At 37.3% G+C, this 27,993-nt stretch overlaps 1 long non-coding RNA gene across 1 annotated transcript; it reads right to left on the bottom strand.

Annotated features, from left to right (window-relative positions):
- Nucleotides 1-4,457: 4,457 nt before the first annotated feature.
- LOC125325595 lies at nt 4,458-26,973 on the bottom strand. The gene is made up of 5 exons (XR_007203421.1): nt 26,888-26,973; nt 26,844-26,849; nt 17,630-17,634; nt 15,110-15,114; nt 4,458-4,470 (listed from the first exon to the last, which is right to left on the bottom strand). It is a non-coding gene; the product is annotated as an uncharacterized LOC125325595 (long non-coding RNA).
- Between the last annotated feature and the right edge of the window lie 1,020 nt (nt 26,974-27,993).

The raw sequence follows: 27,993 nt of genomic DNA, 5'->3' as shown, positions 1-27,993 counted from the left end.
TTTCCATACATTGTCACTCATTCTCTTCCTTCCAATACTGTCAAAGTGCTCACATTGATGTTTTTTTGGGACTACCTAAGAACAGGGGCTAGATAAAATTCAGATAATAAAAACCAGTAATATTCATTGAAGGGTCTTCAGGTATATTTAGAGCAGATAAAGCCCGCCCCAGGGGCTACACCCAAAAATGGACAAAGGGTCATGGGTTTTCATACTTTTATAAGTTTGGTCCATTTGCATATTGGGGATTAATTCTCCAATTATAGCTTCAGGTAATGAAGTCATTTACCCCAAGTTTGCTGCCCCCCAAATCACTTCTGTTTACATTTCTTGGGGCCTGAGACAGTAAGGTGTCCTTAATTCCCAGGTCTAGAGAGGAATTGTTTTGTCTGACCAAAATGGCAGAACAGCAGCTAACACTGTATATGGAGTTTAGAGTTGTATACTAAAGAATTACAGGATATGAAAAATATAAAAGCTAAAATCCTAAGGCATCAACGTACCTCCTCTTTGGATATACATCATGCCCATTCCTCTGTCTAAATGTCTAACTCCTAGACCCTGCATCACTGATGACCAGAGCCTCGTGGTAGCCACATAGCAGCTCCCAAGCAGAGCCCTGCTCAAGCACAGTTTTCCATATGACTTCAGCCAAATAAAGGTGGAAGGTTTTAACACAGCTCATTGTCTCAAGCTTTGTTTAAATGTTAACGGCAGTCTTCCAACAAAATGTCAGTAGCCAGAGTCACCCCTGAGCTAAGACTGCTCCTAGGTTAGCAGCAGTAACCACTAAAATCACAAGCCTCTTGGAAAACTCAAAGACAATGTCTGCTACAAGATACCTTACAATTTGTAAAGTACTGATGATCTAAGACAATGATGGAATTATAAAGTACTAGTGTTGCAGTCTTGCCTCAGCTACTCATGATGATATATCTCTAGGTAAGAAATATAAGTAGAAGTGAATATTGTTCATTTTTTAAAAAAATCAACATTAAATCATCATTATTAAATTGGCTTCTATAAGATTCAGTCAGGAAAATTGCAGAGAGAAATACCAAATACAGAATCAAAGTTTTATATTACCATGTTACTTTTTTTCTCTTCCTCAGTGATATGGCACTGACAAAGAAAGTACTTTCAGAACAGTATTACTACCTTAGGCAGTTTAACCATGAAATAATTTTCAAACAAGGACTGACTAAGGACTGGAAATGAGCCAAGAACTTAAAGAAAAAAAATCTAAAGCTAGAAAAATGTTAAGTATCTAGAACAGCCTCCCTGTTTCTGAATATGAAATGTTGAAGGCTTCTGAGAAAAGAAAAAAACTTATGTCTGGTTTCAGAAACGTGCATCATTAAAAAAAAGGTATGAAATAAATGAAATCGTTTGTGTTCAGTATAGTATAAGGAAGCATCATCATTATTAGCCCCAAGAAAGAGCCAGAAAATTTACACCAGAACTGTTGTTTGTAACAATAACTTTAGATAGTGCTCTTCTAGGAAGCCACCCAGAGGGTATGAATTAAATGGAACAGTCTGCCAGCACACTTAAAAAAGAGACAAAAACTGCACTACTTAGTGCAAAAACAAAAATAAAAACCAACCTGAAAATTGAAATAGTATACAGCTTTAGGTAAAACAAAAGGTTGTTAACAGGAGAAAAATGTAAAAAAATGTAAACTGTAAATGTAACATGCAAACATTAGGGCAGATAATGTTGGTAATTGAAAACAAATGAAAATCTAGTCTAGTTTTAACAGAATTTATATAAATCTATCTAAGCAAATAAGCAAGCTTGTTGATACACTTTTGGTGTCCTCATTTTGCTGCCTTCTGTATTTAAATGTTGTGTCTGGTACTTCCCTCTGCTTCCAAGATACAACATATTGCTTTGAAACACAGCAATTTGTTAAAAACTTACTTAATATTTCATTGAACTCTTCTGTAAAAGCACACATCCTTTAAAAAAAAACGTAATTGCAACTATTTAAATACCTCCTATAAGTTTTCTCCGTGGTTGTATATTCAGCCTCATAAAAGAAGTGGTAGGGATTCTATGGGGAACTGTATTAACATTCTCAGATAGCAGAAGAAATTTGTTTAAGGGTTGAAATTTTAGATAGACCCTTTGTGGTACCTACAACTCTTACCAGGGATTTCCTGTCCTATCATGCAGGATAATTTACAGAGAATGCCTGTATAAACAAAGCCTGAAGGACTCCAAAGAGCTAGAGGACCTCCAGATACTCTATAAGAAAAAAGAGGGCTCGGAGAATATCTCGATCACTGTAACTTGGGTAGTACTGAAAAGCTACTGGAATATGTTCTTACTGTCTGATGCTTTCCAATTTTCAGTATTTCAGTTATCCTTTCAGAAAAAATATTAGTTTGGTTGGCATGGTATGTTGCAGGTAAATCCACTCCACCTGTTTTAATAATCTCATTAAATTTTAGCATCATATGGATTATTCATTGCTTAATTCAAAATTATCTTGAAAAAGTTACTGACACAGGCAGTTAGGAGTAAAGGCTTAAGGTTCTTGGAATAACAATTAGTATACTTAGAAAAAAAAATGTACCACTTAAATAGATCTGTCGGAGACATGGAGATACTGGACAGATTCCAGCAAATAACCGTGAAAATGATTAAGACATTAAGCATCTCTCTTATGAGGAAAGTTTATCTAGGACTGTTCAGACTGAAGAAGAGAAGGCTTTGGGAAATCCTATCAATGCATAAAAGAATGGAGGGAAGATGCACTAAGGACTGTCAGGTGTTGCCTAGTGACAGAACAAAGGACAATGGATGCAAACTGAAACCCAATGCCCTGGTCTCACCTGACTTACAGTTAATTTTCTTCTTAGTATCTGACAGGGCTGTGTTTCAAATTTAGGATGAGAATAATCTTGATATCACACTAATGTTTTTTGTTGTTGCTAAGGTGTGCTTACTCTGTGTCAAAGGCTTTTCAGCTTCTCACCCACACCACCAGCCAGCAGACAGGGAGCAGAGGAAGCTGCTGGGAGGAGACACAGCTGGTACAGCTGAACCCAACTGACCAAAAGGATGCTCCATACCATATGGCATCACACTCATTATATAAACTAGGGAAAAGTTGTCCATGGGGCTGCTACTCAGGGACTGGCTGGACACCAGCCAGCAGGTGGTGAGCAATTACATTGTGCATCATTTGATTTTTATATTCAAATTCTTTTATCACTATTATTATCTGTTTCTTCTCTGTCCTATTAAACTGTATTTATCCCATCCCATTAATTTTACATTTTTTTCCTTTCCATTCTCTCCCCCATCCCACTGTGTGGAGGAGCGAACAAGCAGATGTGTGTAACCTGCCAGGTTACCTCACAACACAAGGAGGTTTCACCTGAACGTCAGGAAACACTTCTTTTCACTGTGAAAGTGACTGAGCACTGGCAGAGGTTGCCCAGAGAGAGTATGAATTTTTTTGTCCTTGGAGGTATTCAAAAGCCACCCAGACACAGTTCTGGGCAACTACTTCTGTGTGACCTTGCCTAAGCAGAGGACGTTGGACCAAATGACCTCCACAGTCTCTTCCAAACTCAAGCATTCTGTAATTCTGTGTTTCCATGTTATTATCAACTGCATATATACTAAACCTTCTTTAGCACATTTAACTAGTTTTTGTGGTAACCAAAGCATTAACTCACCAGAGCATACATTGTTTATATCAACATAAAATACACCACTACTCTTGTAGATCCTAATTCCCATCGTCCTCCAGCATTTCAATTCACAATTTAGTCTTCTGCTCTTAGTTATTTATTTACTTTTCTGAGCAAAGCTCATGCTGGATTTCTATCAATAGGAAAACTTCTCCACAGTATTTTCGAAAGCTATTGCACATAATATAGCCCTTCAGCACACGACCGTCAGAAAAAAGGATTGGTTCTTCCGCTGCATTTTCTATTAGCAGTTAAATTACATTAATCACCCCTAAATGGAAATTAAAATTTCTAATTTGAACTGAAATTATATTAATGGATAAGATTATTACTACATGACATTTGAACCATTTCACAGTTTGGGAAACTGAAGTGCCCCTGGATTTGAAGGATTTGGTTGTGATTACAGGAGAATATTTACAAGTACAGAATAAAGAACTAGTGGATCAACTTTCAGATGTGCCCTGTCTTTATTCAAAGACTGGTCTTTACTTAGATTTCACCTTACTTTCCCCCTCTTTGATCACTTGTAAGTCAATGAAATAACAAAAACTATCAGTAACCCAATGCTGAAGAGCAGGTGCACATGTAGTAAATATTTATTTTTCCAGAAGATAACTGAATAATGTCATTCTTGGAAGTACCAGGACTAGGAATCACAGAGTAGTTGAGGTTGAAAGGGACCTCTGTGGACCATCTGCTCCTACTTCCCTGCTCAAGCAGGGACACCTAGAGACAGTTGCTTAGGACTGTGTCCAGATGGCTTTTGAGTATTTTCAAGGAGGGAGACTTCACAACCTCTTTTGGCAACCCGTTAAAGTGCTTAAGTCACCCTCAGAGTAAATGAGGGTGAACGAGTGAACAATTTTCTTGAACTCTAACTTTCACAGAATGACTCTTTCCCAGATATTTTTGGTATTTCAAATTAGTTCAAAGAAATGTCACAATTTTTGTCACTCAAGAAACCTTCAGTATTCTTTTTGCTGTTTTCATCCTTTTCTGCTAATAGCCAACACAACTTTTCACAATCTAGCCACCCTCTCAAAGGTTCCTCCTATCCCACACCCTCACAGTTCTAAGAGAAGTTTAATTGGATTTCCAAATCTTAGAGGCACTATTTTCAACTGTCTAACAGTCTATTATGTTTCTGACAGAGGCCAGCCTTGCAATTCAGATGGAAAATAGCTGTAGTTCACATAAACAAAGTGTTCAAAATAATTTGTAAAACCAAAAAAATATCTATTGCTATGGATTAATCATTAGTATAGTCTAAAAAGCAGTGAGATTGTCAGAACAGCAATTCTTAGAACTACAAAACTCTTGCTCTATTTGTGTTTCCTTTTTTTAAGAAATAATCAACCTGGGAACATATCATAGCAATTCACTGGTGAAAACAGAAGGGAGAGATACCAAATAATTGATGGCTGATTACAAAACCAAGATTGGCATGGGGTGTTTTTTGGAAGATATTTTGGTTTTAATATTGAGCCCAGATTTCTAGGTCATGGAGTGCTTTCTCTGCACAACATAGGAAAATGTCTTTCTTTTTTTTTTTTTTTTTTTTGACAGAAATATAGCAACTCTGACTGTTGACAAAGATGCTCTCTCAGGCAGCCAAGATCAATTGCATTTGTGACTGTTCCAGTCATGAAAGCAACTGGTTTCCATTTTATTTAGAATAAAAAACCCTCAAAATAACAAGTGTTGAGGATTAGCATTTTAAATTCTGGACACTAAATCAATTGAACATGATTTACATTTCAAATCTCCACCAGTTGTCATGAAAGACACCACGGTGTTTCTCTTTGGCTTTTCAGTTTGTTTTGGCAAGTAAGAAATATTTAGTTCCAGTCCTTTGGTTGAATTCCAATTTAGCAATTAATTACATTCTGTCCACTTAAATGATCTTAGAAATTTCATGGGAAAAAGTCCCTCCTCCCTTCTTTCCTAAATGTAACATATTGCTGCTTCTTAGTGCTCAAATACCAAACTCATTATATCCCAATGCCATGTCTGAATAAACACAATAAGTTCTAAATAGAAATGTTTTACAGGGAGTGCTTAGGGATTTCTCTGAAAGACAATGTTCTAGACATACAGCATGAAATTGTTATCATTAGAAAATAAAAAGGTTTTACTTTCAAAAACATCTTGTTAACTATGTTCAGACTGTCTTCTAAAATGTGTTTTCTTATTTATTAAAAGTAGAACGAAGCTTAAAGTATGCTAAAATGTAAAATAAATTCTGATTTCTGACTTTTCTGACTTTCCTATTTTCTCTGCAATATGTCAGGTTAACAAAGATGAAGGTGAACATAAAATTACCCAATTGCTCTGGTTCCAGGAAAGCGTTTATTTATCAGAAATAAATCTTTGATTGTCAGTAATCTAAGTATAAAAGTCTGGTGAAGGAGATTGAAGTCAACATCAAAACAGATCATTGGTGCAGTTATATTTTCCTCTCTAAGAGCTCTTTTCCCCCCTTCAACTCAGTTCTGTGTCTCTGTCATAGGTTAGCAAGCATAGTCCCGGAAGGGACATCCTTGCTAAGGGGTGCTTACAGTTTCCTCTGGGAGCTGATAGAACCTATCAGCTGGCCTGTTTGAATATGGACAATTCCCTAAGCCACTTAAAGTTGTGATCACCTCTGTGATCCACATTTAAGAATAGGCAAACTCCCCTCCAAGCTCTCTCTCGTTTCCAGCGCTGGGACAGGTGGCTGCAGGCCCCGTGTGGGGGCCAGCGGGCCCGGCCCAGGCCGGGCCGGGCCACGGCCATCCTGAAGCCATGGACCTGTTCCAGCCGTGGAACCCCCCCCACTGCCTTGCCGTGGGCAGCTGGAGCGGCTCGGCTCTCCCCCCTCTCCACTGCGATAAGAAAAATTCAACATTCCAGCTGCAAAGCTGCAAGGCCGAGGTGAGATTAACCCTTTTTATTGCTGTGAAGAGCTGAAAACCTGAGGGAAGAGAGAGAGGAGATGCTTAAAGCTGAAATTCTCTTGTGAAGCTATGATATATCAGAGTATCCTGTTGTAATTTCATGAAGATACGGGGGGTGGAGTGTTCAACTCGTAAGCAAAAGCACCTGCGCTGAGATAGGCAGATGCTGACGCAGCTGTAATTTCATGAGAAGTTTGGACAGGGAGAGATGGACCAGATGAGGACTTTTGCTCCAAACGGGAAAGGAGAAAACCTCAGTCCCTAGAGATGCTCCCAGAGATAGTCCTAACGATGAAGATGATGAAGACCCTTTGCTCCCAGGGAAGGAGAAGGGCCTCTGTTTTTGTTTCTGAACGGCTCAACCTTAAAATTGTACCCCAAAAAACTTCAAGAGTGGACCCTCGAAAGCAGTTGCGGGAAAAGCTGCAAGTCGGGGGAAAGGACTCACACGCAGGCAGAGAGACTCCTCTTCCTAAATGGACTGAACAATATTTGGAAGTGGGCGGCTGTCTCGTTGTGATAATGTTTTCATAGCATGAGCAAGAAGAGACTTCTCTTTCTAAATGGACTGAACAAGGTTATTATGGAAGTGGTAAACAGACTGAACATCTGAAGGGTTGTCTTTTTACATTGTCAGTGGGAGAAGGGAGGAAGGTGGGGGGAGGAGGAGAGTTCTGAAGGTGGTATAATTTTTTTTTCTTCTTTTAGGTCTGTTAATAAACTTCTTCATATTCTTTCAAGTTTGGTGCCTGTTTTGCATTTCTCCTAATTCTTATCTCACAGCAGATAAACAGTAATGAGTATTTTGGACCAAACCACTACAGTCTCATACTGAGATGAGGCATCTTCTAGATGTAAAACACTAAACATCTAAGGTACAACATATTCCCAATATTGAATAACAAATGAAATCCTTCTCATCAATGAGAGAAATATGTTTCAAGACTAAAGAACTGGTTATGCCTTATTTCGAGTGCCAATTCCAATTCTGGTCTCCACAGTACACCAGAGACATGGACATAATGAGAGAATCCAGCAAAAGACCATGAATATGATTCAAAGACTAAAGCATCTCTCCATAAGAGGATGAAAGAGCTGGTACAGTTCAGTATGGAGAAGAGAAGGCTCAAGAATCTCGTCAATGCATACAAATACCTGAAGGGAGGGTGTACAGAGGACACAGCCAGGTTGTTTTCAGTGTGTCCAGTGTCAGGAGAAGATGGAGTGGGCATGAAATGAAACACTGGAGAGTCCCTCTGAAAAACAGGAAAAAGTTTTTCCTCTGGCACAGGTTGCCCAGAAAAGTTGTGGAGTCTCCATCCATGGAGATATTCAAAAGCCATCTAGACACATTTCTGGGCAATCAGCTCAGGGTGACCTTGCTTGTGGCATCCATTCCTGATCAGGGGCTTTCCCACCTCGGTCATTCTGTGATTATTTGGAAGCTTGCACTATAAATATATTTTGACAAATCTAAAATATAACATATGAGTTAATACAACGGAAATTATCTTGCCAGTTGTCCTGAACACTTTATTAGTTGTGATAAAAAGTGTAAACCAGACCCCTGCAATTGTACAGTTTATCTGTAGAATTCCTGTTGTGTAGTATTCACATTACTACTTAACAACACTAAAACACTTATGCCTTTGTTAATTGTAGTCAAACTCTTCTCATACACATTCCTTTTGACTCTTGAAATTCCATTATACTCTGCTCTTTCACCCTTTTCTTTGCCTTTCTGTCGGTCTGTTATTGTTCACAATTTTTTTTCACTGCAAAATTGTTTAAGTTTTTTCCTCTATGTTCTCAAGTACTTTTCAGAAAGAGAGAAAGAACTGAATTAGATGTTTGTTCACCTGAAATACATTTTATTTTTAGAAAATGGAATCACGGCTCTTTAAAATTATAGTCCTAAATATTTTTTAGGCATGAACTTTAATTGGTTCTTGGTCCTTGTTCAGCTGAATAATGTATGTAAAATAAAGGAAATAGTAGCATTATAATATCCAGTTCATTTCTTTTTCTATGTGATATGATGTAGTTCACTACACACACACACACATATATATATTTTTCATCCATAGGATACTTTTAACTTCATTTCTTTGCTGAATACTTTCATATATACATATTTCACCTAAGACCTTACTATTCACTTTTCTTCCCTCTATTATACCTGTGCAAAGCAATCATATGATAGTTTCTCATCCAATGTTATCAAACTATAAATATAGATGCTCTGCTTAGCCTTCTGTCTTCATATACATTCCTCTTGTTCAACCTGTGTTTCCATTCTTCCCAGCTATTTTCCACACTATTTCCCCAGGGTTCTGCTCAGCTGATTTTTTTAACACATACATTTTACTTGGTCTCTGTTTTCTTACCAAGATAGGAGTCAAACAAGCCATTCCTGTGCTGAGCAGGGGATATAATGCAAAACAGTCTCCACAAGGGAAGGTCCTGATGGGTGAGTTCCTACTGCTGCCTGAAATAATAGAGAAGAAGAATGTGTTCAGACAACCAGATAAGATAAAATGCAGCAGACCTGTTCAAGGATGAAGTAGCAGCAAATGACTGCGTCAGCTGAAACAGAACAGAATTGAAGCTGCTGGGAATGAAATGGTGAATGGCAAAGGAACAGAAGCTGATGAGACTTGAAGACATTATTTCCCAAGACAGAATCAAGAGGGCTTTCATTTAGAGTCCCTTATAAGAGCCACAGTGACCATTTAAAAAGAACAACTAAAAACTCATTTCTTCATTTTCAGCACACAATGCAGAGTTGAAGCCTGACAGCTGCACATTTTGCTAAATATTATCACCATCATATTTTGTGAAACATTACCACAGTCACATTCCAATACTTGATAAAACCTGTCCAGTTGAAATAAAGAATGATTGTCTTGGCCAATTTGGGCAACTCATTAAAATTTGCAGTGTCATTAATGTGCTACACCCTAAAAAGTACTAAAATTGAGACAACGAGATGAAATTTTCAACAGCTGAACCTTACAGTGATTCCATCCTCACTTTGTTTCTGAAAGCTTGTGAAAACTCTGTCCCTTTCCTTAGGCGGCTGAATGCCAAACCAAAAGGGTCCTTACTCATTTCTGTATGGTGCTGTACTGCAGCAGCACCAATTCACTGCCACCTTAGTACAGTGGCATAGATTTTTGTTTGGAATTGGTTGAGAGCTTGCCCACACCCACAAAAGGGAAAATCTTAATGACAGCACCGGTATGGGCTAATACAAATCTGACTGGCAGACTCCCTTGTAAAGTAGCTAAAGCATCCATGCACAAGCTGTAATCTTTTTTCCTGCATACGGAGATACCAACTGCAACCATCAAATATATTTGACATAACAAGTCAATGTAAATTGTGCCAAGTAATGATAAGGGAAACTTGAGCAAAGGAAATGGGAATAGCTAAGACAACTCAGCAGCAAGAAATACAGAGGTATAGTTAAACTGTGGACAAATGACAAGAGTAAATGTATCTTGATTGCAGAATAGCTGTACTTGCTAAGATTACTGAATTATAATTATTACAGACCAATATTCATACGTATATACCTGACTTCCTATTAAATCTGAGCTTTCAACTAGTAGGTATGAAACTGTAAAAAGAAAGTAACCTTCAAATGTGAAATAAATCTTCTCCTTAGAAAATTTAATGCCTATTTGTTTTCCTGGAATATCAAACAGCAGAAAATTAAGATCTAATTTTTTTCTGCCACTTTCATAGTCACTGTACTGCATATATGATTTGTCTTATGCACCACTTGGATATTACTATTATAATTTTCTGCATTTTTCATCCAAGATTTCCAACAAATTTCTGTTAAAATTGCCTTTTCTGAAACATGCATTTATTTCATACTTCCTGGACATCTCTTCAACAGTTTATAAAGAAAAGGTGGGTCAACAGTTTAAAAATTATCCATGTTTCTGTTCAATTTTTATTTGGAGGGAGAACCTAAGTACACGTGTTCTATCTTTAGCTTGCAATTTACTTCAGTGTGGCTGGTAGTTCAGCAAAAGACAGAGACAACTGAAGGTTTTGTTGCTCAACTACTGAATCTTTTTCACCTGACAAAGTGATTAACTCTCAAAATCTTTTCTAGTGTGGTGGAAATTGTTTTATACTTAAGCTGAATCATTTAAGTTTTGGAAAAGAGAAAGAAAAAAAAAAAGGATTCTGAATTTCACCAAACATTATTTGTCCACTTTCTAAAAGTCTGCATAAATATTTGTGTTTCATATCACATATGGTCACCAGTTTTAAATTATATGTTACATTCAAACAGCCTCAGACTGCCTTTACTAGCCGAAATTCTTCATGTTGGCGCAATATATGACCTCCACAAGCTCATCAACAAAAACAATGCTTTGCTATGTTCACTTACAACCCTGTTTGAAATTGCACGTATTCAATTATTACTTCAACTTTTTCTCCATTATAGAAGCATTGGTTATGGCAGTCTTCTGATAATGCCAGCTTTCTAGCATACACTATTTTGAAAATGAGTGGAGAGATTGAAGCACCATGTACTTCAATTCATGCAGCAGCAGAGATGGTCACTGCTCCAAGAAAAAAGGACTGTAATATTACAACAAATTATCCTCTGAAAAATTAATGGACTCCTCTCTAGAAATTACAGGAATAACTGCTTGAGTCGCCAAACATTTGAGAGAAAATTAATTTATTTTATGTGGTCTTCTGCAAACATGGTGAATGAAGCAGGTTTTTACTATGTTCCAGCTGGAAAACAGTGAGATTTGATGTCTATGCATTACTAGTTCAGTCACAATGTGAGTGCAAACAGGATCACGCTAAAAAAACCATTCAACCCAGAACCATAGAAAACACTTCCTCACAGTCAAAATTTACATACAAGACCTTTATTTTCCTCACAGTGTGATTGCCTTGGATCAAAGGCCAACTCTTTTGAGTGTTTTCAAAATGTCTAGTTTGTAGAAATACTACTATAAGTAAAAGTATTTTTGTCTTGCCGTGCTGAACAGCAATTGTACAAGAAAGGCTTTGGCATGCCAGTCAATGCATCTCAAGAATGCAATAAAGAGCTGCACAGTATCACACAAATGCTCTATGGAATTGTTTATACTAGGAGTGACAAATTTTATGTATCCAAAAATTCCAAGGTTTTAATACATTTCAGAGCAATGAATGCAATATTCCTTTTTATGTCTCATAAAATTAACAATTAACATCCAATTAAAGAACCTAGCTATAAGATTTAATTTTGTCTTTTCAGCAACCTGATTGATTCAGTATTACATTTTGCTATGTTTTCTGCTGGGATAAAGGTTTCATACAAATACACTTTCAGTATGTGTCAAAGGGTTCAAAAGTAAATCAGATAAATCAGACATATTTCATGAAGATATTCATTTGTCCATTTTAATAGAGTAAGTCACACAAATATTTGGATATCAGTTTTATCTCATACTGAAATCAGTAAAGTCCTTGGGTACATTCACAGTCATGTATGTAGACACTACTTAAAGGTTTGCATAATTAAAAGCCATGATTAAGAAATAAAACTTTTAACTTCAGTGATTCAAGTGTGCTTTAAATCATCATGATTATATATCTGTGGGAGCAGAAAAAGAGGTACTACCACCTCTCCAACTTTTCTCTTGCAGTGCCCACAAATGAATTTGATTTCTACCTGATATTTTCACACAGGTTTAGCAATATAGCATGCTTGTCATTTCTTCTTTGGGGACTTGCACTAGGAAATGTGTCTGTGCTCCTCACATATAATTTGGACTATGTCTCTTTTTTATAGAAAGATACCTTATCCTAATTTTATTCTTTTGACCTATGCCATACCAAAGTAATACAATTAGTGTCAGTATTTTTAAGTGGTGGGAAATATAACAGTGGGAAGACAATGTGCATCATTTAGAAAACAATATGAACAAAATAGCTTGGCAATGTGTTAGCAAATATTTGGATGTTATAGTTTAATATGTCTACCATAAATGTGTCAGCTCAAACTAAAAGTGTGTTGTATACTGCTACATTGCAAGGACAATGAAAATGAATCCATCTTAATTTCCATTGTCCAAATGTGCAATTAAACCCTGCTGATGTGGTAAATATAAAGCTGCTTTGTTGCTTCAGTGTGAGCTGGTTATTACAAGGAAGCCTCCCAGTTTGAGTTTAAATGAGAAATCAAATTGATTAGCATATAATTAGAGATAAACAGGCTCATATAGAAATCTAACCTCATGCAGGCATTGTCTGTTCAGTTAAGTAGGGCTCAAACTGAGCTTTCCATTTATAAACATAAATTGGACTCAGCTGAAAATTGCTCTGTCTCCTGGCTTTCAGTGATATGATTCAACGTATTTGACAGTCTGTCATTGTGTACTGACATTCAGAACACTGAATACCAATATGCACTGCACCAAAGACTGCTGAACTTCACGCTGGTGATTCAAGTTTAAGCTTCACATCTGCTATTTGAGACGAACCTTGATGGCTTAATGGATAAGATGCTGATCTTTCCCAGTCTACCTTCTAAGCAAGGAGCACAAGTAAAGTGTTGTTTGTGGTTAATCCTACAGAAGCAGGAGGCTGCATCCTACACAATCAACAACCACTTTTCAAAGAAAGATTGAGTGATGTTTGCACTATGTCCCTCTAAAACTATTTTAATGGATCCTAAACGTTATTTTAACCATATAATCAAATACAACAAGGTTTATAAGTGCACTCTTAAGTGTATCAAGAAAAAACAGGAAGATTTTAGACTTTAACTGGAGACTTTTTTTCTAAGTGGACATAACCAAAGAGGTGTAAATTGATCTAGGAGACATTTCCCATTCAGGAAAATCTACAAACAGAGAAATGGAATTTATGCGGATCACAAAGACTGATCTTACTCGATGTTTTTGTGACTTGCTTTGGAAAACACTTCTTAAAAGCATCTCTGCAGATTTTATTATAATATATGAACAGCATGAGAAATAATATTTGAAGTCAAAATATTTCAAAATAAAATTGCTACTGCTTACATGGGTCCCACTAGATTTGCAGTCCTATATTTAGCAATTATAAAGAGACAGCTGAATCATTCAAAATTTTAACTTTACCATTTTAATTCCTTAGAATTAAGATAATTTGTTTTATTACATTAAGAACTGGGAAGGAAGATTTTTTATGGTTTTTTTTTTTCCTTAAACCTGCTTCAATGCTTGGCTTGTCACATACTGTTACTAGTCTGATGCAGACCAGCTCATCTTTTTTTTTTTCAAGGAGTTAACTGCAGGAAGTATAACTTCAGCTTGATATCTCAAGCAAGTAGCATAAGTACACTGGGTTAATACTCAAGGTGGAGAGTCACTACATGAATGACAACTTAAAGAGATCTGAGTATTGTGGCGCATTTCCATTGCAGATATTTTACTTGCCAAACACCATATGCTATGCTGATTCATAATCAAAACTTCCCTGGAAATTGATAAAATGAGTTAAAATTATTTCAAAGAGAGAAATGTAAAATATAAGCAATACTCTTAAAATCTCTCTGCATAAATTAAAAAAAAAAAAAAAAAAAAAGGATATTACCCCAGAAAGGCTTTGTAGAGGGGAAAATATAGGCCTTAAGATTGATTTGAATGAAAATACAAGATTTTCTTTGCCAGAAAGATTTTTTATTCAAGACATACATCCTCCAAATCTTTCTTGGTTTTACAATAGATTGTTCTGCATCTCCATAAAGCATTATAACTTTAGTGTCTCTACAGACTGTTCAAAGAGCTTATGTAGTCTCCACTTTTATAGGTTTTCAATATCCTAAAGTTCCTTGGATCCTGAAGGAACTCTCCTTTTATGTGTCTGAAAAATTCCCTTTTAACCATAGGTTGAACTGATGAGAATTATAGGATAGACCATTACTGGTGGGAAAAAAAACACTCAAATGTCTGTTAGCTTTTAAAAAAATACCTGTTAAATGAACAACAAAATCTCTTATCTGAAATGTATGGTTTCATTTGTTAATTGCTTTTCAGGACAGTGAGGTAGAACTGATATCTTCTTGCTTGATCACTTAGACCCTTGTGGTGATGCTGTCTATCATAACCATGCAGCCTGACCCTTTTGGTCAGCTAGAAAGGCCAAAACATCCAGATTCACTGCTACATCCTTTGGAAAAGACAAATTCACTGTGAGATCTCATAACTGAGCCTGCCTTTGAACAGAGAAATGCTTGCCTTTCCCTTCTTTTCATACTAGTGAAGAGAAAGACATTCCCTTTTCTTCCAATTATGTTTCCAATGGTTCCAGGTTGAAAACTTTGCAAGGTCTTTTTTAATTCATATCTATGTGGCAAACAGTGGGGCAATAAAAGGACTTTATTCAGCAGAAAATTCAGGCAGGGCTAGCAAATGAGGCAATCAAAACATGGCCCACCTCATCATCACAGACAGGCCCTACATTTCTACCCTAACTTTTTCTAATTTTTCCCTCATAATGGAATTATTTTAAAATATGAGAAAACAAATATTTTTCTACTTTGAAAATGTATTCTGAAGATGTAAAAGCAAAATTTCTAATTACTCAGGTTTGGGTTTTTTTGAAACTTGGCAATGTGAAATGATTGACTTCTAAAGTTTAGTATTTAATGTGAGCTCCTGATTTGGGAGGAATTGGAGAGAAAGGCAAGATTAGAAAATAACAGAAAAAAATCTGTCATAAAATGGAGAAGCTATTTCTATCTTTCAGAAAATACAAAAGAGATTTATACCTATAACTGCTACAAATTATAAAGGTATGATATTCTGCTGGAAAAATGTGGATGAAGATGACCTTAAAATTAGAGAGAATGATCTTTTGGAAATTTTTTTGTCATCTATTACTTGACATTCCATTTCAGGATTCCATTCAATTTCTTTCTAAGTTTTATAAAAACAAACAAACGCACACATACACCCCATGCAAGTAGAACTACAAAAGAGCTGAGAAATACCACCAAAAAATTGCATTTTTCAGTACAACAGTCAAATTGATGGTCTGGGAAGAAAAAATAGCCTATGTGCAGCAGGAAATGAAATAAGAAAATATGTCCCTTTGTGAAACTGTTGTTTTCTTCCCAATCACTACAAAAGTTTCTGAAAAAGGCTAGTAGTACAGTGGAAAAAAGCTATCTTGCCTGAAACAGGTGGTAATCTTCTTTTCATTGGGAGAATAAATAGCCAGTGAACAACAGGAGACCAATTTCTGAGCTTTTGCCCACTGCCTTCAAAGGTGGTTTAGATTCTAAGGGACTCTATCATAATAGAGAATGCTTTGCAATACAAGGATAACTGAAGAGAAGGTCTGTGTGCAAAGTAGTGCACAGTAAAAGGATCTAGCACAGCTACTCTTCAAAGCAGTGTCACTGAGTCAGCATAGAATCACACTTATGCTAATAAACCCTGCCAAGCTCAGCCTGGTCACAGACACCTGACTATCAAAGTTTTTGCTAGAACACGCATTCCATGAAAAGATCCTCATGTAACTAAATGTTAATTGGATTTCTTCTGCACCAAGCTCTGAAATCCAGACATAATTTCCTCTTTACTTGTTTTGTAGGCAAGGCTTTGAAGCAAATTTCACTTACAGAACTTCAAGTCCTAGACATCTAAGAATCTTCAAATATAAATAAATTTCCTATGTATCTGATAATTATGTGTGTTTAAAAATATTCTGCAATGTAGCTATATATGATCTATCATTCAAAATAGAAGGATGCTATGAACATGTATTTTGTTAGTATAAGTGCTTATTTTTCCCTTAGTAATTAATACTTCAGTGGAGCACATAATTTTTCTTTTTCCTTATACAATTTTTCCTACAGTCTTAATTTTAACCAATATTTATCCTATCAATTGACTTTTTTGTATATGTAAATTCTCCCCAGGATATGTACTATAAGAATCATTGACCTCTGGAGGACTCAACACTTGGTGACGAAAGCAACAAAGCTGTTCACCTACGTATTCTGTTGCAATATATCCATTTAAGTTACTCGAGATACAGCAGTCAAAAAGCGATGGTGAAGGTCCTTCCAAGTTGTGCAGCCCTTGCTAATTCAAAGCACACACCTCTCAGTTTTTATGTGTGTTGCTTGCATGCCTCATGAGGGACAGGTTAAAGGAATTCAAGCAGAGCTGATATTTTAATCAGCAGAACTGACTCTTTCAGCGCAACAATAAGATTTAGCCAAGGTCAATCAAAAACTAAAATACAAAGGTTTAAAAGTTATTTCTGAGAGGACTTTTGTTGGTTTTTTCTCTGTTTTTTTGGGTTTGTTTGTTTTAAACTTCCTTGAAATATATGTTGTGATAGCCAAGGAATAAATGACAGTAAAGAAATCAGTCTTATTTCAGCAAAAAGTGATTACTTAGGTTTTATAGAGGATTTTGAGTCCTCTTTCTCTCCTCCCACCTTTAGTTTTCTGTATTAACAGAATATATTTGTAAAGGAAGTAGCACTCAAGAGATGCATACTGGTTGAACGCTGTTGTGTTTCAAATAGTCATTATTGAAGTGAGAAAGAGCAAAACAAACCAACTGCTGTCATGTTTCTGCATATCATCAGTTAGTCTATATGCCCAGAACAGAAACCAAACATGCTATCACTTTGTTCTCCAAGCCCTGTTTGCAATGACAAAATAGTATAATTGTAAAATATTTGTCGCTGGGATGAAATACTCAAGATATAAGAGCTGAATAAAAATACAGCACTTCTACACTTATGACAGATGAGTCATTGCTGCAAACTCTTTAGGGAAGTACTTACGGAATCTTCATATCCTAAAAAAAATCTGTTCCTGAAGTACCTCCCTGACATGCATTATTTCCTCTTCTTTCTGAGCTTCCTGTGCAGCCTTTGCTATCACTACTTTGCAAACACGTATAGAGAATAAAGAAGTGAAGCAGTACAAGTCTCCAGACAAGTGTCCACACCAACTAACATCACACTGTGCTATCCATTCTGGTTCTTATAATAATTTGTTTGAAACCATGCAATTTCTGACTCCTTATTTACAGACAGTTGTGCTCTAGGTTATTTACCTAAGTCTGTCATGCAGGTAAAATTCTTACTCATACAAGATTAATGGCAAACTGAATGATGTCATTTCCATGAATTTCCAAAGAACACAAATCAGCCCAAGTGTATGAGCATAGCACATCAGAAGTGTGAAGGTCCTTGCATACCTAAATATTTTACTCAAAGGCAGGAAACAGGTGAGTGGGAACACTTTTTGAGTTTCCCTACAGTCACCAAGCAAATGCCACTAGAAGAACTTTGCAGAGATCTGACCTGGGATCTGCACTAATCCTCACAGCCATATGTAACAGCAAAACAAAATTAGGAGTTAAGTCTGCTGATGAGTCTATATCACATAAAGATAAAGTTAGACATTGTAGAATTTTAGAAGCAACTTGTAAGATTAACTGATTGAGAAATAAAATGTCATATGATATTTCATGTAGACAAATATAAAGTGACTTGTATGGAATAATCACAGCATCACTTTTTATATTCACAAGAGATGCAGAAATTACTTATTAACTAAACAAAGAATCTTGGCAGGAGGGAGGTGGAGGAGTGATTTTGGTGACAGGCAGCTCCATGAAACTACCAGCTCAGTGGTAGAGACCCACTGCTAGCATTTGGTATGCTTTTTAAATTAAAAAAGAATGACAGGCGAAAAAAACCCTTCATTATTCCACAGTACAGATCCATGACTTGCTTACACCTTGGACTCTGTGTGCAGTTATTTTCATTCACCTAAACAAAGAATATAGCACAGATAAACATAAGTGGTTCAAAGGGTGATAAAGATGGTGAAACAGCCTCCACATATTTAAAAGGGTAATAGTCAAGTACTTTTAGCTTAGAAAAGAGATGATTTACAGGATATGTGATAGAAGTTCAGAAATCTCAGAAAGGACAAGGGTGAATAAGACTGATTTCTTATTCTGTATTACTCATATAATCTTTGTGTCATCCATTTATTAAGACAAATCATTATGGTACTACTTGAGAAGTTAAAGAAAATACCTTCCAGCATGATACTATTGATCTGTTCTTTTCCTCTGGGTAATCACAACACTTTCTATGCATCCTTCTATATTGAAAATACTGTTCAAGCTTTGTTACGTAGTACTTCTTTAATGCATAGCCCAGAATTAAAGTTTAGGAATTGTCTGTCACAGAAATGGACAGAGAATTAGAGGATGTAATTAGAAATCACAGGGTCAGAGAAACAAACATAAGAAAAAAATCATTAGCAGTCATGAAAAATTCCATGTTAGCATTTTTAATGTAATTGTTAAAATGTATGTATTTTACCAGAAAAAGTATTCTCTACATAACCTGTTTAACCATAAATGTGGAAGAAGGTTGCATTGGACAGAAAACAACCTTCCCTAAGAAAATTTGAGGGAAATGAAAGTCAGACTTTCTATACCAGTGCTTCAGAGAGAATTTTACTGAAATACAACTCTAGTGAGGACATTTAGAAAGAAAAGGATTATTTTTTTGGATGTTCATTTTATTCCAAGTGGTTTTTTACCTAATAGACTCTACTACCAGTCTTTATTGGAGCCCTTATCACAGACAGATCTGGAGTCACAGAATAACCGAATAATTCATGTTGGAAAAGACCTCCAAGAACACTGAGTCCAACCTTTGTCCGATCACAAACTTGTCAACTAGACTATAGCACTAAGTGTCCTATCCAGTCATTTCTTGAAAAACTCCAGGGATGGTGATTCCACCACCTCCCTGGCAGTCCATTTCAATGTTCAACAACCCTCTCCATGAAGAAATTCCTCCTGATGGCCAGCCTAAACCTCCCCAGGCACATCTTGAGGCTGTGTCCTCTTGTCTTGTTCTTGGTTTCCTGGGAGAAGACACCAGCTCCCACCTGGCTCCGACATCCTTCCAGGTAGTTGTAGAGAACAATGAGGCTGAGATTTATCATAGAATACCTGGAGTTGGAAGGGTCTCATAAGGATTATTCAGTCCAGCTTCTGGCCCTATGCAGGACAAGTCCAAGAATCACACCATGTGCCTGAGAGCATTGTCCAAATTCTCCTAGAACTCTAGAAAGTGGCCAGAGACATCCCATCTACACTGATGATCTTGGTTGTGGTTTGCAGCCTGGACCTGAGAGCATGACAATCACCCACCACAACTACTGGTAAAGGAGTAGTGGTACAGAAAGAAATACACATGCAACAAGGTGTGGCTAGACTAAAAACCAGAACACAGTTTTAGAAGGATTTGAAAGGAATCCCTGAGCCTTCTTTTTTCCACCAGCTCTCTCAGTCACTCCTCATATGACACTCTCTAGGTCCTTCATCATCTCTGTTGCCCTTCTCTGGACATGCTCCAGCATCTCAATATCTTTCTTGCAGTGGGGGATCCAGAACTGGACACAGCACTCAAGGCGTGGCCTCCCTAGTGCTGAGTACAGAGAGACAATCATTGCCCTGGTCCTGCTGGCCACACTATTCCTGATACAGGCCAGGATGCCTTTTGCCTTCTTGGCTACCTGGGCACACACTGGCTCGTATTCAGCCAGCTGACAACCAGCACCCCCAGGTCCTTTTCAACTGAGCATCTTTCCAGCCACTCTTCCCCCAGCCTGTAATGCTACAGGGAGTTGTAACTCAGATGCAGGACCCAGCACTTCTCTTTATTGAACCTCTTGCAATTGGCCTTGGCCCACTGATCCAGCCTGTCAAAATGCCTCTGCAGAGCCTTCCTGCCCTCCAGCAGGTCAGCACTCCCACCCAGCTTCCTGTCATCTTCTCCAACCTTAGTGAGGGTGCACTTGATCCCCTCGTCCAGATCATCGATAAAGATATTAAACACAACTGGGCCCAACGCCAAGCCTTTGGGAGCACTAGTGACCATCCACCAACTGGATGCAGTTCCATTCACCCCTAGTCTCTGGACTGGACCTTAACCCAGAAAAGACTGTACCTGTCCAAGCCATGGGCTGCCAGCTTCTTCAGGAGAGTGGGATGAAAAACTCCATCAAAGGCTTTGCTGAAGTCAAGGTAGACAACATCCACCGACTTTTCCTCATCCATTGGCTGGGTTACCTGGTCATAAAAGTTCAGGCTGGTCAGGCAGGACCTGCCTTTCCTAAACCCATGCTGTCTGGGCCTGATCCCCTGGTTTTTCTGTATGTGCTGTGTGGTGGCACTCAAGATGATCTGTTTCATAACCTTCCCAAGCACCAAGGTCAGTCTGACAGGCCTGTAGTTCTCCAAATACTCCTTCCAGCTGTTCTTACAGGCGGACATCATGTTGCCTAACCTCCAGTTATCTGAGACCTCCCCAGTCAATCAGGGCTGATGATAAACAATAGAGAGCAACTTGGCGAGCCCTTACACCAGTTCCCTCAGTATTCTTGGAAAAATCCCATCCAGTCCCATAGACTTCTCAGTGTCTAAGTGGCTCAGCAGGTCACTGACTTCTTCCTCCTGGATGATAGCAGAAGCCATTCTGATCCCCATCCCTATATACTAGCTCAGGGGGATAGTTGCCCTGAGTTACGTTCTCCTACATGAGATATTGGATTAAAACTTTTTCTGGAAGGGTTTAAAAAGAGAATAGGTGGACAGCACAGAGATAACTGAAAAGTTTATGAAGTCTTGTTTTCTATTATTGTTGTGAAATCACTCTATGTATCTCAGTAGCATGCTACATATACCATGTCTTGCGTAAAACTCTTCTATCATATTTTTTTCATTTTATTAAAATGCTACAGGCAGCTGCTACACAATAAAGACTGAAAGCTGCCATTTTATTTCCTGCTTACCATGTCTTCAGGAATAGGCTCTGTACAGAGACAGGTACAGAAACCTGTAATTTATGGCTCCCACTGCAGTTTAGACAGGAGAGAACTTCCAAACAGATTAATGTTGTCAGAATTTCAACTATCTCTTCATACCCTGCAGCAGAAAATTAGATATCTATAGGATTTTGCTAAGAGAAATTTACATGCCCAAGGAATTGAGCTTCTTTCATGCCAGACCAGGATTCTGAGGATCTACATTTTAGATGTTATTGCCCAAATCCCCCAGTAAATCTATTCATAAAGTTGAACTGCCATAGTGTTTCTGGGTTTACAAAAAAACCATATAAAGTCAAATTTCCATAATTTTTCAAATTCTGAATCAACTATATAGCTAACTATAAAAGGAGATCTCAGTAAAATTTTCTAAAACAGATCAGAGATAATAATTGGCAGCAGAATATATATTATACTAACTCTTGGCAGATTTTTTTTTTTCTTTATTTTCATTTTATTAGTTAGCCTAAGAGCAGATCCTGGAAAAGATTTTTTTCTCACTTAGCAGTTATGGAAAGAAATTATTTAGGAGTTGCTGTAAAAAATACCAAGAAATGCAATAGTTTTTCTCTCAGAGAACACACTGGCTTCTATGCTAAGAAAAAAAATTTATCTTTTTCTACATCTCAGAATTAGAGATGTATTTTAAAGGCCATTGAAGTAACTACAACTTTCTATAAAGAAGGAAACAAAAACACTTAATGTAAAGAAGATGGTAGATTTTAGTAGAATAAAACACAACAAAGTTTGACTTACTGTAAGGTACAGCCTACATTTGTAACCTACAATTCAATTCCAATTGGTTACTGTTATTCATGTTAAAATACTTTGCAACACCTTTCTTGTTTAAAACACTTAAATATTGAAGGATGAAAAAGTAATATGGTGCATACCTGGCAAGGCACCACGTTATTTAATATTCAGGAAGAGATACTCTGCAGTCATGAAAATGTATGTAACTTTCTTTTATTTTCTAAGAATAAACTGAAATTTATCTGCAATCATATCTAAAATGCTCACTTCTAAAAAACACCCAAGAATCTCTGCTTCTTCTGAGACACTTGTATACAAAAGTATTATTTTGTAGTTATGATAATCTACTGTAAGACGCTGAGAACCCCAGGTCAATTCCCTTTCACTGCACACCAAAATAACTGAGCCAGTTTAGTAATGGCATCCCCTAGAGATGAAGTTTACATGAAATTTTATCCATTTTTACCAGTACAGTATATTCAAACTCTTCAATAAAACATGAATTGGAACAAGAGCTTTAGAAATGTAATTTTTTTCCTGTACTTAGACACAGCATTGAAGGGAACTGGAAATAACCAATAAGAAAACAAACCCCATCATCTCAAAGGTCTGAGATTCTAAACACTGTGACTTCACGTCATTCTTGCAAGGACATTTTACTAGATTTTGTCAAATGAAGGTGTGATATTGCATGTTTCTGTCTGTTTGGGAGGGATTATTTCTTAAAGGAAAAAAAAGATATTGCAAATAGATAGGTCCTTAAATGGGCTTAGAAAAGGCTGTATAAGGCAGAGACACTGTTGCATCAGTTATGAAAATTTGTCTATACCTTTCAAAGTGTAAACTGCAAAACATCTGTTAATTCATTAATTTTAAACCTAGCTTCTTTCAACATGTCTGCAGGGAAAAGGAAAATTGCTGCAGACAGTGAGTGACTGACCTTAAGTATCTTCCCATATCCTTAATACTCTCCTTAATTTTATACATATATATGTTAGATATTAACACTAGGAAAGCCCAATATAGTTATTGTATAAAAAAATACAAGGCAAATGAACCCAGTTAATAAATGCTATTCTGGTTTCATAAAAATCTTGACAGTGTTCAATGATTATTAGCATGTGAGAAGGTTTTTTTAAATATTGTCTCAACTAAATTCTTTAAAATTAATAAGAATTAAAATTAAGAAAATAAATTTGTCCACATTATGCAGTTTCTTTTTAACTTCTAGATGGTAGATTTATCTGCCAGTAACATAAAATAGCTATAGTGCAAAAATAAAATTCATAGCTGGTGAAATAATTTGAAATGCATTAAAAAAAAAAAATCAATCCTGTCAGCACTGTTTAATGCAGAAGAAAGAGAGAAGAAATCAAAGTCCCAGGGGTTTATGTCTGGCCAATTTTATTCTAAGGGACAAGAAGAAGAATGACAATCCGCAAACACTGAGAAAATATTAACGCACTAACAAAAGTTGATCAGCTCAGGACAACCTAAAGATACAATAGCTGAATAATATTTATATTATTATTTGCAGTATATTATCTATGGAAGTAAGACTGTGAGTAAGACAGAATTGGTGTGATTATTAAATGAGAAGGGAAAGCCCTGAAAACGCTGGGTTTTGCAGCACAAATAAAGAATTTCTCCCTTGAATAATCATTTTACAAATCTATCTGACCACAGAGTGAAATTTCTTTATGCAAAACAGTGGCTTCTTTAAAACATATTATTATCTACTTTGTTTGCCATCTCTTTATTAAAGCACTTAAATCAATAGCCAGTCTAGAGGGAGCTGGGAAGAATTAAAAGATTTAATAAACATGGAAGTAAACAAAAAAGCACGGAGAATTACCATTTGTATTCCAGTGGTGTAAATACACAAGCTCAGGTGAATCTTCTACTTTTTCATCCATACTAAGGAATAAGAAGGAATCTGCACTGTACTGTACTTTCTTACACCTTTATGCTGAGATTCAGGGTGAGATTAGTCACAATATTGATGAAGTGGCTGTTGTTTCTACAACGCAAAATAATACATGTCCCTGTAATCTGCCCAGTGAAGATGGGCAGGTTACAGCTGTCCAAGAACCTCCAATAAATCTGGGATATACCCATTTGTGATTGTGTCCAACTTTTGAAATCATGATAATAAGCACAGTTATATAGATGTTAGCACCACACACACCAATTTTTTTCATACACACTTTTAAATACTGATATTTTATACGTATTCCAGCATTTGCTGTATTTACACATACATATAAATATATGGTGGATTAAAAGAAAGCTAGGACAGAAAAGAAGGAAACAAAAACCCACTAAAAGCATTTTTATTTGTTTTATGGTGTAATTTAAACAAAATATAGTATATATAGAGATATACTATATATATAGGCAATGGAATAAATATAAGATGAACCCAGATCTTCTACACGTTAATTAAAACCATAATTTCACTCAGTGATATTTTTTAGAATTCAGATAGTGTATCACATTATTCTTCTTTCTTATACTCTAATCTTACACAATAGAGCTTTCAGACTTAGAGAATAAGTCATGCAAGGAGTCAAAAATTTGTATCTAATTTGTAAACCTATTTGATGATTCAGAGAAGCCGACTGATTCCAACATTCTCTATATTCCATTTATTTCAGCTTATGAAATACATAACCATTTTTGATACTGATGTATCTATTTTCTGATGTTGTAATCAGATATGTACTTCTACATCTCATACAAGCCTTTCCATAATTGGCTGTGGGAAATATTTCCAATTGGTATGGAAGTTCACCAAAATAAATATCAATTATTGTAATCAATTAATCTCAACAATTAAGGTTTAAAACACCTGACAGCTCTCCAGTAATCTTAAGCATGTCAACCAACTGGCCTTTAAAATTAAAGCAAGTAACACTGAAAATCTGTGCTCTCAAACCCATTCACACACAGTTTTTTGTTTTCATAGAGGCAATACTCCATTGCTGTGATTTAAACCCCAGGAGGCAGCCAAGCTCCACACAGCCACTCACTCACTGCCCCACTTCAGACTGGGGGAGAGAATGGGAACGATAAAAGTGAGAAAACTTGTGAGTAGAAACAGAGGCAAGGCCACATACAAGAAGCAAAATAAGGAATTCACTCACGGCTTCCCAACAGCAGGCCAGTGTTCAGCCATCTTCAGGAAAACAAGACTCCATCATGTCTTATGGTGACTTGGGAAGACAATTCAAACATTCCCCCACTTCCTTCCTATTTCACTAGTTTTTGTTGCTGAACAAAGCATCATATGGTCTGGAACATCCCTCTGGTCAGTGGGGTCAGCTGTCCTACCCACATCCCCTCCCAACTCCTCACGCACCCCCAGCCTCCTTGCTGATAGGGCAGTGTGAGGTGCACAAAGGGCCTTAACATTGTGTCAGCACTGCTCAGCAATAGCTAAAACATCCCTGTGATACCAATGCTGTTTTCAGCACAAATCCAAGTCACAGCTACTATAAGGAAAATTTTCTAGTCCAAACCAGTACTTCCATCTCAGTCCCTAACACAATCTACTCTATAAGAAACTGAACAGCTGCAATTTATAAATTATCCACAGACATCCAATATATCATAAACACCTGACTGAGTTTAACCCTTCAACATGTGTTTGCAATCCCCCTGACATCATCACAACAACTAATTTATTGAGAACTGCATGAAACAGATCCTTCTAGAAGCTATGTTAAGGCACGTGGAGGACAGGGACATAATTTGAGACAGCCAGTATCCTGGCAAAATCCTATCTGACCAACTTAGTGGTTTTCTATGATGGAGTAACTACATTAATGGATAAGGGAACAGCTACAGTGTCATTTATCTGGACTTCTGTAAAGCTTCTGACATGGTCCCCCACAACATCCTTCTCTCCAAACTGGAGACAGATTCAACGGATAGACTGTTAGGTGGATTAGGAACTGGTTGAATGGTTGCCTCCAGAAGGTAGTGGTCAACAGCTCACATTCCCAATGGCCATCAGCGACAAGTGGTGTCCCTCAGAGTCCATACTGGGAACAGTATTATTTAATATCTTAAATAATGACATAGATAAGGGGATTGAGTGCAAGCTCAGCAAGTTTGCAGATGACACCAAGCTGAGTGGTGCTGTTGACACACCTGAAGGATGGGATGCCATCCAGAGGGATCTGGATAGGCTTGAGAAATGGGCCCATGGAAATCTCATGAGGTGTAACAAGACCAAGTGGTAGATGCTGCACCTGGGTTGGGGCAACCCTCGGTATCAGTCCAGACAGGGGCATGAACAGATGGAGAGCAGCCCTGTTGAGAAGGACTTGGGGATGCTGGTGGATGACAGGCTGGGCATGAACCAGCCATGGGCACTCACAGCCCAGAGAGTCAAACGTGTCCTGGGCTGCATCCAAAGCAGCGTGGGCAGCAGGGGAGGGAGGGGATTCTGTCCCTCTGCTCTGCTCCTGCGAGACCCCACCTGGAACACTGCATCCAGCTCTGGGGTACCCAGCACACTGATCTGTTGGATCAGCACATGACATTGATCTGTTGGATCAAGCCTAGAGGAGGGATAGTGAGTTCACCAGAGGGATGGAAAACCTCTTCTATGAGGAAATGCTGAGAGAATTGAGACTTTTCAGCCTGGAAAAGGGAAGGCTTTGAGTTGACCTAACTGCAGCCTTATATTACTTGAAGGAAACTTATAGGAAAGATGAAGCAAAACTATTTACAAGAGCATGTGGTGACAAGACAGAGTGGAATGTCTTCACATTGAGAGCAGGTTTAGATCAGGTATCAGAAAAATTTTTTTACTCTGAGGGTGGTGAGGCAATGAAATAAATTAGCCAGGGAAGCTGTGGATGCCACATTCCTGGAAGTGTTCAAGGCCAGATTGGATGGGGCTCTGAGAAACCTGGTCTAGTAGAAGATGTCCTTGCCCACAGCAGGGGCATTGGAACTAGATGATATTCAAGGTGCCCTTCCAATCCAAACCATTCTATGATTCTGTGAAGTGGAATTGTTGTTATCTGATATTATGTAATATCCAGTGCAATGCTGACTTGAATATAAAATACAACCCCAGATAATTCCAGTGTCCAGCCTTGTGGTAGTATTCCTTCTCTGCTTTATTTTACCACAGATGTAAAAACATAAGGAAATGAAGCTTGGAAATGGCTGGGCTAGATTCCATGTGTTATTTAATGGGTTTTTTTGCTAATTCCTCATGTTTGGATAAGAAAAATACATTAGATCTTGGCAAAGTTTGTCTTCATTTTAATTAACACTGTCTTCCAACCAAATGGCAAAAAAGAAAGTCCTGATCTAAATGTGGAAAGACAGTATGAAGTACGAAATCAGACAATATCTTCCTGGAGGTAGACTGCAGCATTACGCAAGCATAAAATAAAACCTCCTAACAATTTACCTCTACAATATGCTAATTCAAGTATTTCTTTACCCCAGCTTTCCTTAGTTTGTTTTTGTTAAAAGTTAGATTCCTTTTGAAAGAAGAATGTAGGATACTAAATTAGTAATGGGATAGTTGCTAATATGTACTTCCTTTAAACACACACAAATGTCATTTTTTCAGGAATAAGAATGAGTGTAGGTTTGTACACAGGACAATTGCCATGATTAAGACAAATTTAGATGCACTTGAAGCCTTCAGAGAAACAGAAGAGCAGAATTT

This window comes from Corvus hawaiiensis, chromosome 4 (assembly GCF_020740725.1).
Source record: "Corvus hawaiiensis isolate bCorHaw1 chromosome 4, bCorHaw1.pri.cur, whole genome shotgun sequence".
Lineage (NCBI taxonomy): Eukaryota > Metazoa > Chordata > Aves > Passeriformes > Corvidae > Corvus > Corvus hawaiiensis.
Note: the sequence above shows the minus strand (reverse complement) of the source record. Positions and strands in the feature narration are given on the sequence as shown.